The sequence below is a fragment of the Jaculus jaculus genome, chromosome 3 (assembly GCF_020740685.1).
Source record: "Jaculus jaculus isolate mJacJac1 chromosome 3, mJacJac1.mat.Y.cur, whole genome shotgun sequence".
Classification (NCBI taxonomy): Eukaryota; Metazoa; Chordata; class Mammalia; order Rodentia; family Dipodidae; genus Jaculus; species Jaculus jaculus.
The window spans coordinates 72,284,628-72,297,593 of NC_059104.1; positions in this window are offsets into that span (position 1 = coordinate 72,284,628).

A 12,966-nucleotide genomic window follows, 5' to 3' on the forward strand; every position below is an offset into this window, starting at 1 on the left:
GGGGCACAAGCATGTGGAGTTCATTTACAGTGGCTGGAAGGCCTGGCACACCCATTCTCTCTCTGTCTCTCTCTGTCTCTCTGTCTCTCTCTCTCTCTCTCTCTCTCTCTCTCTCTCTCTCTCTCTCTCGCTCTCCCTCTCGCTCTCCCTCTTTCTCCTTGTCTGTTGCTCTCAAATAAATAAATAAAAATAAACAAAAACAATCTAAATCACCTTTGGGACCCAATGAAGGCACTCAATAAGAGGGAAATTTATAGCTTTAATGCCTATATTAAGAAATTTGTCTGATAGAGGATTAATATCTAAGCTATACAAAGAACTCAAAAAGTTAAATAATAAGGAATCAAACAAGCCAATCAAAAAAATGGGCTATGGAGCTAAATAGAGCATTCTCAAAGGAAGAAATATGAATGGCATAGTAGCATCTAAAAAAAGGTTCTACGTCACTAGCTATCAGGGAAATGCAGATTAAAACTACATTGAGATTCCATCTCACTCCTGTCAGATTGGCCACCATCATGAAAACAAATGATCATAAATGTTGGCAGGGATGTGGAAAAAGAGGAACCCTTCTACACTGCTGGTGGGAATGCAATCTGGTCCAGCCGTTGTGGAAAACTGTGGAGGTGCCTAAAACAGCTAAAGATTGATCTACCATATGACCCAGCGATAGCACTCCTAGGCATATATCCAAAGGACTCATCTCATTTCCTTAGAAGTACATGCTCAACCATGTTTATTGCTGTTCAATTTATAATAGCTGGGAAATGGAACCAGTCTAGATGTCCCTCAACTGATGAGTGGATAATGAAGATGTGGCACATTTATACAATGGAGTTCTACTCAGCGATAAAGAAAAATGAAGTTACGAAATTTGCAGAAAAATGGATGGACCTGGAAAGGATTATACTAAGTGAGGTAATCCATGCACAGAAAGCCAAGCACCACATGTTCTCTCTCATATGTGGATCCTAGCTACAGATGAATAGGCTTCTGTGTGAGGATGAAAATACTTGGTAGCAGAAGCCAGTAAGTTACAAAGGAGACATAAAGGGAAGAGAAAGGAAGAGAGGAGGGTACTTAATAGGTTGATATTGTATATATGTAAGTACAATGATTGAGATGGGGAGGTAATATGATGTAGAATGGAATTTCAAAGGGGAAAGTGTGGGGGGGAGGGAGGGAATTACTATGGGATTTTTTTTATAATCATGGAAAATGTTAATAAAAATTTAAAAATTAAAAAAAAAGAAATTTGAAAGGTCTCAAGTAAATAATGCTTCACCTTAAGACCTTGGATAAAGAAGAACAAGGCAAACAAAATCAGTAGATGGGAAGAAATAATAAGGATTAGGGCAGAAATTAATGAAACAGACAAAAAAAAATCCAAAGAATGAAACAAAGAGTTGGTTCTTTGAAAGGAATAACAGGATTGATAAACTCTTAGGAAATCTGACCAAAGGAAAGAGTTAAGAGACACAAATAAAGCCGGGTGTGGTGGCGCATGCCTTTAATCCCAGCACTTGGGAGGTAGAGGTAGGAGGATCACCATGAGTTTGAGGCCACCCTGAGACTCCACAGTGAATTCCAGGTCAGCCTGGGCCAGAGTGAGACCCTACCTTGAAAAACCAAAGAAGAACAAAGAGTTCCAGCAACATTTCCTCATTGTAGAATGGGCTTGATACAAATTAAAGAAGAGAAAATGAACCACTGTAAAGCCTGATTCACACACCTATTAAAAACCTGAAGGAGGACTTCCAGTTAAGATGGCGGTGTAGGTACCACGCCAAAGCAGCCTAGGGGGAGAAAAGACCAAAAACACTCAGCAAAATACACACTTTTACTAAAACGTGAGGTGTAGAGGAAATTGAAGCGACAGCGGAGAAGTAGAAGAGTTCCAGAGCATCCAGAGCCTGCACAGGTGGGAAAAGCGGCTCCGGCAGCTCGACCAACCGCCGCGACTGCGGCGCACCAGAAAGCCGCCAGGCTCAGCTCCAGCCGCAGGAAAAGCCAGGTGTGGGCACTTTCCCTCACACCGGCGCTCTCCGCAACTCGGGAAACGTGAGGGGAGAGCGGCAGTGAGCAGCGGAGGAACACACCGTGAGGGAGAAGAACGCTTGGAGCAGCGAGAGAACCAGAGCAGCTGCGGCTCCCTCCCCTCCCCACCGCCTGAGCCCAGCTCGGGCGAACAGAACAGCAGCCCGGGACCCAGCCACGCCAACAGCAGGACCCAAGCAGGAGCAGAGTTCGGCAGCAACATCAGCGGCTCCAGCACCGGTAAGAGCGGCCCCAGCAGCAGCAGACCCAGGAGTGGCAGCAGCGGCAGACTCGGCAGCAGCAGCTTCAGGGGGAGCAGCGGCAGTGGACACAGCAGCAGCAGCTTCAGCAGCAGTGGTGGCTCCAGCAGTGGCAGCTACAGCAGCAGCAGAGGCAGCAGCAGCGGTGGGTCCAGCAGCAACATCTTCAGCAGCAGTGGCTACAGTCCCAGCAGGGGCAGCTTGAGCAGCAGCAGTTCCAGCAGCAGGGGTGCTGATCTGCAGGGCCACACTTGCCAGGCTCGGTTTGCCCCACAGGAAAAGCAAGTGCCCAGCTCCAGAAATCAGAACAGCAGCCCGACGACCCAGGCAGCAACTTGATTGAGACCAAAATCATCCAAGGTAACTGGGATTGCACCAGGGAAGGGTCTCACTTGGTCGCAAGCTGACTTGGATCTCTGAACAGACGAGAAATCTTAACCTCTTTGTTGATAGAGGATCTGGTCGTTATAATAACTACTCTTGCATACATACTTGGGGCTGTTTTTGATTGAATGTGTACAGTGTTTAGTTAAATTTTAGAATCTACCTGTATTTTATTCCACTCAGCCTGCTTGAATACTCCTATAGCAGGGAAACTCAACCCCTAAGAACATCTTTGTAGATACTCTGAGAGTCTTAAGAGCCACACCTAACACCTTAAGGTCCTACCCTGAAAATATATTACATCAAATCAATTGATACAGCTAAGAATACACAGCTAGCTAGAAAATCCAAGCATTAACTTAATCCAAGATGCAAAAATATATACATTATAACACAAGAAACACTAAAAAGCAAGACGATATAAACCCACCTAAAAGTATTAATGCATCACAAATGTCCTCCAGTGAGAAAGAGTTAGAGGAAATGCCTGAGAAAGAGTTCAAAAGAATGATTGTAAATATGTACAAAGAAGTCAGAGAACAAATCAAAGGAGTCAAAGAGGAACTTAAAGAGGAAATCAAAGGAATCAAGGAAGATGCAGGACACCAATTTCATGAAATAAAGAAGGCAAAACAAGACATAAATAAGGAAATAGAAATAATAAAGAAAAACCAGTCAGAATTACTAGCAATGAAGAACACAGTTAATGAACTAAAAAACTCTGTAGAAATTTGTAGTTTGCATCTGTAGCCACCTGGCTGGAGGCAATGTAACTGGGTGATCTTAAAGCATGGTGGTGGGTTTCAGATTTCAATCTAAAGATATGCAAAGTGTGCCTAGCAGGAGTTCCTGAAGTGTTCCGTGGCTTTTGACTTTTTGGATTGTGCTTTTCTCTCTGTCAGCTTGGGCCTGTGAAGGCAGGCCAGCTTCTGCCATTATGGAACTTCCCCTGGATCTATAAGCTTCAATAAATTCCTTCCTCCATAACTGTGCCTGGTCTGAAAGTTCATATCAGCGAACCTGAATCTGTCTGATACAGAAGTTGTCAATAAAAATTAATTAATAAATTGAAAAGAAGAATTTAAAAAAATCTCCCAACTAAAATATGTCCAGGCCCAGGTGGATTCACTGATGAATTTTATCATACCTTCATGGATGAACTAACACCAATGCTTCTTAAACTTTTCCATAAAATAAAAAAAGAAGGAATCCTACCAAACTCCTTTTATGAAGCCAGCATCACCCTGATACCAAATCCAGGCAAAGATAGAACAAAAAAAGAAAACTATAGTCTAATCTTCTGCATGAACATAGATGCAAAAATTCTCAACAAAATATTGGCAAGCAAAATACAAGAATATATCAGATCATTCACCTGACTAAGTAGGCTTTATCTTAGAGATGCAGGGGTGGTTCAACATATGCAAATAGATAAATGTAATACATCATATAAATGGAATGATGGATAAAAATCACATGATCATCTCATTAGATGCAGAAAAAGCATTTGACAAAATCCAACATCCCTTCATGATAAAAGTCCTACAGAGGCTGGGAATAGACCAAACATATCTCAACATAATAAAGTCTATGACAAACCTATAGCCAACGTAATACCAAATGGAGAAAAACTTGAAGCTTTTCCACTAAAATCAGGAACAAGACAAGGGTATCCACTGTCTCCACTTTTATTTAATATAGTACCAAAAGACTTAGCCATAGCAATAAGGCAAGAGACACACACAAAAGGGATACAAATTGGAAAGGAAGAGATCAAGTTATCATTATTTACAGCTGACATAAAGGACTCTAAAGACTCTATCAGCAAACTCTTAGAGCTGATAAGCACCTACATCCATGTAGCAAGATACAAAAAAAAAAAAAAACCCACAGAAATCAATAGCCTTCCTTTATGCTAACAATAAACATATAAACATACAGAGGATGAAATCAGAGAATCACTCCCACTCACAATTGCATCTAAATAATAATAACAACAACACTAATAATAATGTACCTTGGAATAAACCTAACCAACAAAGTGGAGGATCGCTACAATGAAAACTTTTTTTTTTTTTTTTTTTTTTTTTTTTTTTTGGTTTTTCGAGGTAGGGTCTCACTCTGGTCCAGGCTGACCTGGAATTAACTCTGTCATCTCAGGGTGGCCTTGGACTCATGGCAATCCTCCTACCTCTGCCTCCCGAGTGCTGGGATTAAAGGCGTGTGCCACCACGCCCGGCTTACAATGAAAACTTTAAAACATTCAAGCGAGAAATTGCAAAAGACACTAGGAAATGGGAAGACATACCTTGTTCCTAGGTCAGAAGAGTCAACATTGTGAAATGGAATCTTTCCAAAAACAATCTACACATTTAGTGCAATCCCCACCAAAATTCCAATGCCATTCTTCATGGAAATAGATTTTTAAAAACTCCAAAAATTCATTTGGAAGTACAAAAACCCTTGTATATCTAAAAAAAAAAAAAAAAAATTAAGCAACAAATATTAGTCTATTGGTATTACCATACCTGATTTTAACCTATATTACAGAGCCATAGTAACAAAACAGCATGTTACTGGCACTAAAACAGACATGTACATCAGTAGAACAGAAGAGAGGACTCAGATGTAAGTTGGGGTAGCTATAGCCACCTGATCATTGACACAAGTGCCAAAATTTAATCCCAGCACTTGGGAGGCAGAGGTAGGAGGATCACTGAGAATTTGAGGCCATCCTGAGTAGTCTCATACTGAATTCCAGGTCAGCTTGGGCTAGAGTGAGACTCTATCTCAAAAACCAAACAAACAAAAAGGAAAAAGCCAAAAATATTCATTGGAGAAAAGACAGTCTCTTCAGCAAATGGGGTTGGGAAAACTGGATATGTATCTGTAGAAGGATGAAAATAGATTCTTATCTCCATGCACAAGAATTAAGTCCAGCTGGGCATGGTGGCACACGCCTTTAATCCCAGCACTCAGGAGACAGAGGTAGGAGGATCGCCATGAGTTCAAGGCCACTCTGAGACTACATAGTGACTTCTAGGCCAGCCTGAGCTACAGTGAGACCCAACCTCGAAAAAATAAATAAATAAATAAAAATAAAGTCCAAATGGATCAAGGCCTTAATATCCAACCTGATACTCTGCTAGAGGAAAAATTAGGGGAAACCCTTCAACATATTGGTATTACAAAAGACTTTCTGAATATAACCCCAATTTTTCAGGAAATAAAATCACAGATCAAGTGCTAGAACCTCATGAAATTACAAAGCTTTTGTATGGCAAAGGACAATGCAAAATGAGCAAAGATGCAACCTACTGAATGGGAGAAAATCTTCGTCAGCTATACATCTGACAGGATTAATATCTAGGATATACAAATAAATAAAATAATAATAAGAAATCAAACAACCCAATTAAAAAATGGGCAATGGAACAAATAGAGAGTTCTCAAAAGAATACAGATGCCATATAAACATCTAAACAAATGATCTATATCCCTAGTCATCAGGGAAATGCAGATTAAAAGTATGTGGAGACTTCAAGTTAAGATGGCAGTGTAGGTACCACGCCAAAGCAGCCTGGGGGGAAAAAGCCAAAAAAAAAAGAAAAGAAAAATACACATTTTTACTAAAAAGTGAGGTGTATAGGAAATTGAAATAGGAGCGGAGAAATAGGAGAGATCCAGAGCATCCAGAGCCCACACAGGCCGGCAGAAGTGCCTCTGGGAGGTCCACCCACGGGACCATGGCAGCAGCACACTAGCCAGCCACCAGGAACAGCTTGAGCAATAGGAAAAGTCAGGTAAGGGGATTTTCCACTCACACCAGAGTTCTCCACAAACTCAAGAAATGTGAAGTGAGAACAGCAGTGAACAATGGAGGAGCAGATCACAAGGTAGAAGAACACATAGAACAGTGAGAGATCTAGAGTAGCATCAGCAGCCTCCCTGCCTCCCCACCACCACCACCAGTGCCCAGCTCCAATGAACAGAGCAGCGCTCCAGGGACCTGGCCACATCTACTTGAACCAACAGCAGGACCCAAGCATAACTAAGGCCAAAATCATCCCAAAAGGTAACTGGGATTATACCAGGTCAGTGCCTGCTTAATAAACCTGGTATATAGGACTGAACCAGAAGTGCTAATTGCACCTGCCATATCAGGATAAATTATATGCTAAATCTGATGGATGGTCAGATTTGCCACTAGTAAATAAGCTGTATTTTGGGCTTGTTATTTGTTGCTTCTTGATTTATAGTGGCTTACATAAGGGACAAGCTGACTTGGAACCCTCTACAGACCAGAATCTTAACCTACTTGTCAGGATTAAGGGAGTGGGTGAGGCAACACACAGCCTAAGGGACAGACAGAGGATCTGACTGTCACAATACCTTCTCTTGGATAAATACTCTGTACTGATTTTCAATGAAAGTATATATTGTTTAGTTAAATTTTAGAAACTATCTGTATTTGGATCTACTCAGCCTACTTGAACACTCTTATAATAGCAAATCCAACACCTAGAGACACTCTTGTAGATACTCTGAGAGTCTTGAGAGCCACACCAAGCACCTTAAGCTCCTACCCTGAACATATATAATATCAGATTGATTGATACATCTAATAATACCCAGCTAACTAGAAAATCCAATTATTAAATAATCCAGGATCCAAGCCAGGCGTGGTGGTGCACGCCTTTAATCCCAGCACTTGGGAGGCAGAGGTAGAAGGATTGCCGTGAGTTTGAGGCCACCCTGAGACTCTATAGTGAATTCCAGGTCAGCCTGAGCTGGAGTAAGACCCTACCTTGAAAAACAAAAACAAAAACAACAACAACAAAAAAAAAAATGCAGAATCCAAAAACAAATACATTATAACACAAGAAACACCAAAAATCAAGACAATGTAAATCCACCAAAAAGTATTAATACATAAGAAATGAACTCCAGTGAGAACAAGTTAGAGGAAATGCCTGAGAAAGATTTCAAAAGAATGATTATAAATATGTTCAAAGAACTCAAAGAAGAAATCAAAGGAAGCAAAGACACAGGTCAATACTAGACATAAATAAGGAAATATTTATTTAATAAAGAAAAAACATTTAGAATTACTAGCAATAAGGAACACAGTTATGAAATAAAAAACTCTGTAGAAAATCTCATCAGTAGAATGGATGAAGGAGAGGACAGAATATCTAAGCTAGAAGACCAGGTGACAGAGCTAATACAGTTCAACAAAAAGAAAGACTAATTAATAGAAAAGTATGAGTGGGGATTTCAAGATATTCGGGACACTATGAAAAGATCAAACATAAGAATAAAAGGAGAAGAATTTCAGTGAAAAGGCATAGTAGGCATCTTCAACAAAATTATAGAGGAAAACTTTCCCCAAATTGGGAAAGAGGTGCCAATGCAGATACAGGAAGCCTTTAGAACAACAGCCAGATAAAACCTGGAAAGAACCTCTCCTTGCCATATTATGATCAAACTACCAAACACACAAACCAAAGAAAAAATATTGAAAGGAGTCAGGGAGAAAACCAACTTACCTACAAAGGCAAGACTATCAGGATTACAGCAGATTACAAAACAAAAACTTTAAAAGTCACAAGGGCAAGGAGTGATGTATTCCAAGTTCTGAAAGATAACAACTGTCAACCAAGGTTTCTTTATCCTGCAAAAATATCCATTCAAACAGATGGAGAAATAAGGACATTCCATGACAAAAGCAGGCTAAAGGAGTATTTGAAGTCAAAACCATCTCTACAGAAAATACTAGAAAGAATTCTCCCTGATGAAGAAAAAGAAAAGCACACATATAAGGAATCAGGAAAAAAACAAACAATACTCAAATACTAGTTAACACAAGAGAGCAAAGGTAAAATCGGAAGAACTGAAAAAAAAAAAATGGCAAAAATGAATACACACCTTTCAATAATATCTCTTAATAGCAAAGGTCTCAATGCCCCAACCAAAAGACATAGGTTTGCAGACTGGTTAAAAAGCAAGATCCTTCAATTTGTTGCCTACAGGAAACCCACCTTTCTACAAAGGATGGACACTATCTTTGGGTGAAAGGTTGGAAAACAGTGTTCCAAGCAAATGGACATAGAAAACAAGCAGGGGTTGCTATCCTAATATCTGACAAGGTAGACTTCAGTCCAACATTAGTTAGGAAAGATAAGGAAGGCCACTTTCATTGATTAAAGGCACCCTCCAACAGGAGGACATTACAATCCTAAACATAATCACCTAACATGGGGACTCCCAAATTCATCAAACACTACTAGAGCTAAAGTCACAGATAATACCAAACACAGTGGTAATGGGTGACTTCAACACCCCACTCTCATCAATTGACAGGTCATCCTGGGAAAACATAAACAGAGAGGCATCTGGACTAAATGAGGTCATAGAAGGAATGGACCTGACAGATATATACAAGACATTTCATCCAAATGCTGCAGAATAAACATTCTTTTCAGTAGCACATGGAACATTCTCTAAAATAGACCATATATTAGGACACAAAGCAAATATTAACAAATTCAGGAAAATTGAAATAATATCTTGCATTCTATCTGACCACAATGGAACCAAACTTCAACTCAATAGCAAGAAAGGCTATAGAGCATATACAAAATCATGAAAATTAAACAACACACAGTACTAAATGATGAATGGATCAATGAAGAAATCAAGAAGGAAATCAAAAAATTTATAGAATCAAAGGATAATGAGAACACAACATACCAAAGTTTCTGGGACACAAGGCAGGCAGTTCTAAGAGGTAATTTTATAGCTTTAAGTGCCTATATTAAGAAATTAGAAGGGTTGCAGGTAAAAGACAAGGGTTGCAGGTAAATGACCTAATGCTTCACCTTAAAGTCTTGGAAAAAGAAGAATAAAGCAAACCAAAAATCAGTAGACAGGAAGAAATAATAAAGATTAGGGCAGAAATTAATGAAACAGAAACAAAAAAAAATCCAAAGAATTAATGAAACAAAGAGTTGGTTCTTTGAAAGGATAAACAAGATTGATAAACCCTTAGCAAATCTGACCAAAAGAAAGAGAGAAGGGACACAAATTAATAAAATCAGAGATGAAAAAGGTAACATCACAACAGATTCCAGAGGAACTAAAAAACTCATAGGGACATACGATAAAAGTATATACTCTACAAAGTAAGAAAATCTGAAAGAAATGGATGATTTCCTTGATTTACATGACCTACCTAAATTAAATCAAAATGAGATTAATCACTGAAATAGACCTATAACAAGCATGGAGATCCAAACAGTTATCAATAATCTCCCAACTAAAAATAGCCCAGGCCCAGATGGATTCACTGCTGAATTTTACCAGATGTTCAAGGAAGAGCTAACACCATTGCTTCTTAAGCTTTTCCAGGAATTAGAAAAAGAAGGAATTCTACCAAACTCCTTCTATGAGGCCAGCATCACCCTGATACCAAAACCAGGCAAAGATAGAACAAAAAAAGAAAATTACAGACCAATCTCCCTCATGAACATAGATGCACAAATTCTCAACAAAATATTGGCAAACAGAATACAAGAGTATATCAGAAAGATCATTCACCCTGACGAAGTAGGCTTTATCCCAGAGATGCAGGGATGGTTAAATATACACAAATCTATAAGTGTAATACATTATATAAATGGGTTGAAGGACAAAAATCACATGATCATCTCATTAGACACAGAGAAAGCATTTGACAAAATCCAACATCCCTTCATGATAAAAGTCCTACAGAGACTTGGAATAGAAGGAACATATCTCAATATAATAAAGGCTATTTATGACAAGCCTACAGCCAACATATTACTAAATGGGGAAAAACTGGAAGCTTTTCCACTAAAATCAGGAACAAGACAAGGGTGTCGACTGTCTCCACTTTTACTTAATATAGTTCTGGAAGTCTTAGCCATATCAATAAGGCAAGAGACACAAATAAAAGGGATACAAATTGGAAAGGAAGAGATCCAATTATCATTTTTTGCAGATGACATGATTCTATACATAAAAGACCCTAAATACTCTACCAGCAAACTCTTAGAGCTGATAAACACCAACAACCATGTAGCAGGATACAAAATAAATACACAGAAATCCTATATGCTAACAACAAACACATAGAGGATGAAATCAGAGAATCACTCCCGCTCACAATTGCATCAAAAAAAAAATAAAGTACCTTGGAATAAACCTAACCAAGGAAGGAAAGGATCTTTATAATGAAAACTATAAAACACTCAAGCAATAAATTGCAGAGGACACTAGGAAATGGAAAAACATCCCTTGTTCCTGGACTGGAAGAATCAATATTGTGAAAATGGCAATCTTACCAAAAGCAATCTACACATTTAATGCAATCCCCATCAAAATTCCAATAACATTCTTCATAGAAATACAAAAAATAATCCAAAAATTCATTCTGAATCACAAAAAACCTCGAGTATCTAAAATAATACTGTGCAACAAAAATGAGGCTGGTGGTATCACCATAACTGATTTTAACCTGTACTCTAGAGCCATAGTAACAAAAACAGCATGGTACTGGCACATAAGCACACATGTAGATCAATGGAACAGAATAGAGGACCCAGATGTAAGTCCAAATACCTATAGACACCTGATATTCGCTTAAAAAGTCAAAAATACTCATTGGAGAAAAGACAGCCTCTTCAGCAAATGGTGTTGGGAAAACTGCATATGTATCTGTAGAAAGATGAAAATAGATTCTTCTCTCTCGCCATGCACAAGAATTAAGTCCAAATGGATTAATGACCTTAACATCAGACCTGAAACTCTGAAACTGCTAGTAGAAAAAGTAGGGGAAACCTTTCAACACATTGATCTTGGCAAAGACTTTCTGAATACAACCCCAATTGCTCAGGCAATAAAACCACAGATTAATCACTGGGCTTGCATATCCATGACCTCACTGTGCCTGACACTACCTACACAAGACCATCATAAGAGGAGGAAAAGAATATGACATCAAAATAAAAGAGGGACTGATTTAGATGGGGAGGATATATGATAGAGATAGACCTCATGAAATTACAAAGATTTTGTACTGCAAAGGACAATATGAATAAAGCAAAGAGGCAACCTACAGAATGGGAAATAATCTTTGCTAGCTATATATCTGATAGAGGATTAATATCTAGGATATACAAAGAACTCAAAAAGTTAAATAATAAGAAATCAAACAAGCCAATTAAAAAACGGACTATGGAGCTAAATAGAGGGTTCTCAAAAGAAGAAATACAGATGACGTATAAGCATCTAAAAAAATGTTCTACATCCCTAGTCATCAGGGAAATGCTGATTAAAACTACATTTAGATTCCATCTCACTCCTGTCAAATTGGCTACATCATTGGCTGGTATTGTATATATGTTAGTAGAAGAATAGATTAAGAGGGGTGAAAACCCCCAAAGTGAGGTCAGGGGAAGAGATTGAGTAAAGGAAAGGTGGAGGGAGGGCTAATAAAAATCTAAAAGGATGCAAATAAATCGTATGGAATCCTCTGGTTTCAGACAATGGAATACTCAGAAGCCATAGATCATTGTTAGAAAATTTTCAGTGCCAGGGATGGGATACCTCCAGTGAGTTGTTGGCCAGGGAGATCCCTAGTGCCCCCAAAACATTATAGGCCATTGCCAAGGCCCTTTGTTTCCCACCAGGAATAGATGGTAAGTCCCTGTTGCTGAAGAGTCCACATACTTGGGCTGCAAGCCCACTGAAAAATCTTGCTGTAACTGAGCTGATAACCTCCTCCATGAAAATCAGCTGACAGAAAGCTGGAAGAAGCCATTCTGCATGCAGTTTAATGGGAGAAAGAGATACCACCAGTGAAGATACTCAACAGTGGACACTGCAAGTCTTATAATTGGCCAGCCAAGCCAAATGAACCAATGGGTGCAATAGTGGCACATCTGTCATAGTGGAAACCAACTGCCCTCCAATTGGACTGGAGGCCCACTCCATGGGAGGGAATACATCCCTGATACTGAAAACTTAAAATAGGTGTAGTCATGAGCCATAGGGTTGTAACATCTGCTGATGTCTGGATAAATGTATATACTATGCTTATCAAACTGCCCTGTAAGCACTTCTCTTAATATTTATACCCTTATATTAATGCTACTCTCACTTTGGGTAGAGAATCTTCTCTTTGCAGATGGCAGTGATCTTGGGATGACTCAGAAGGTATCATAGTGCTGGAATGAAATGACTGGAGTACTGAGTAATATCT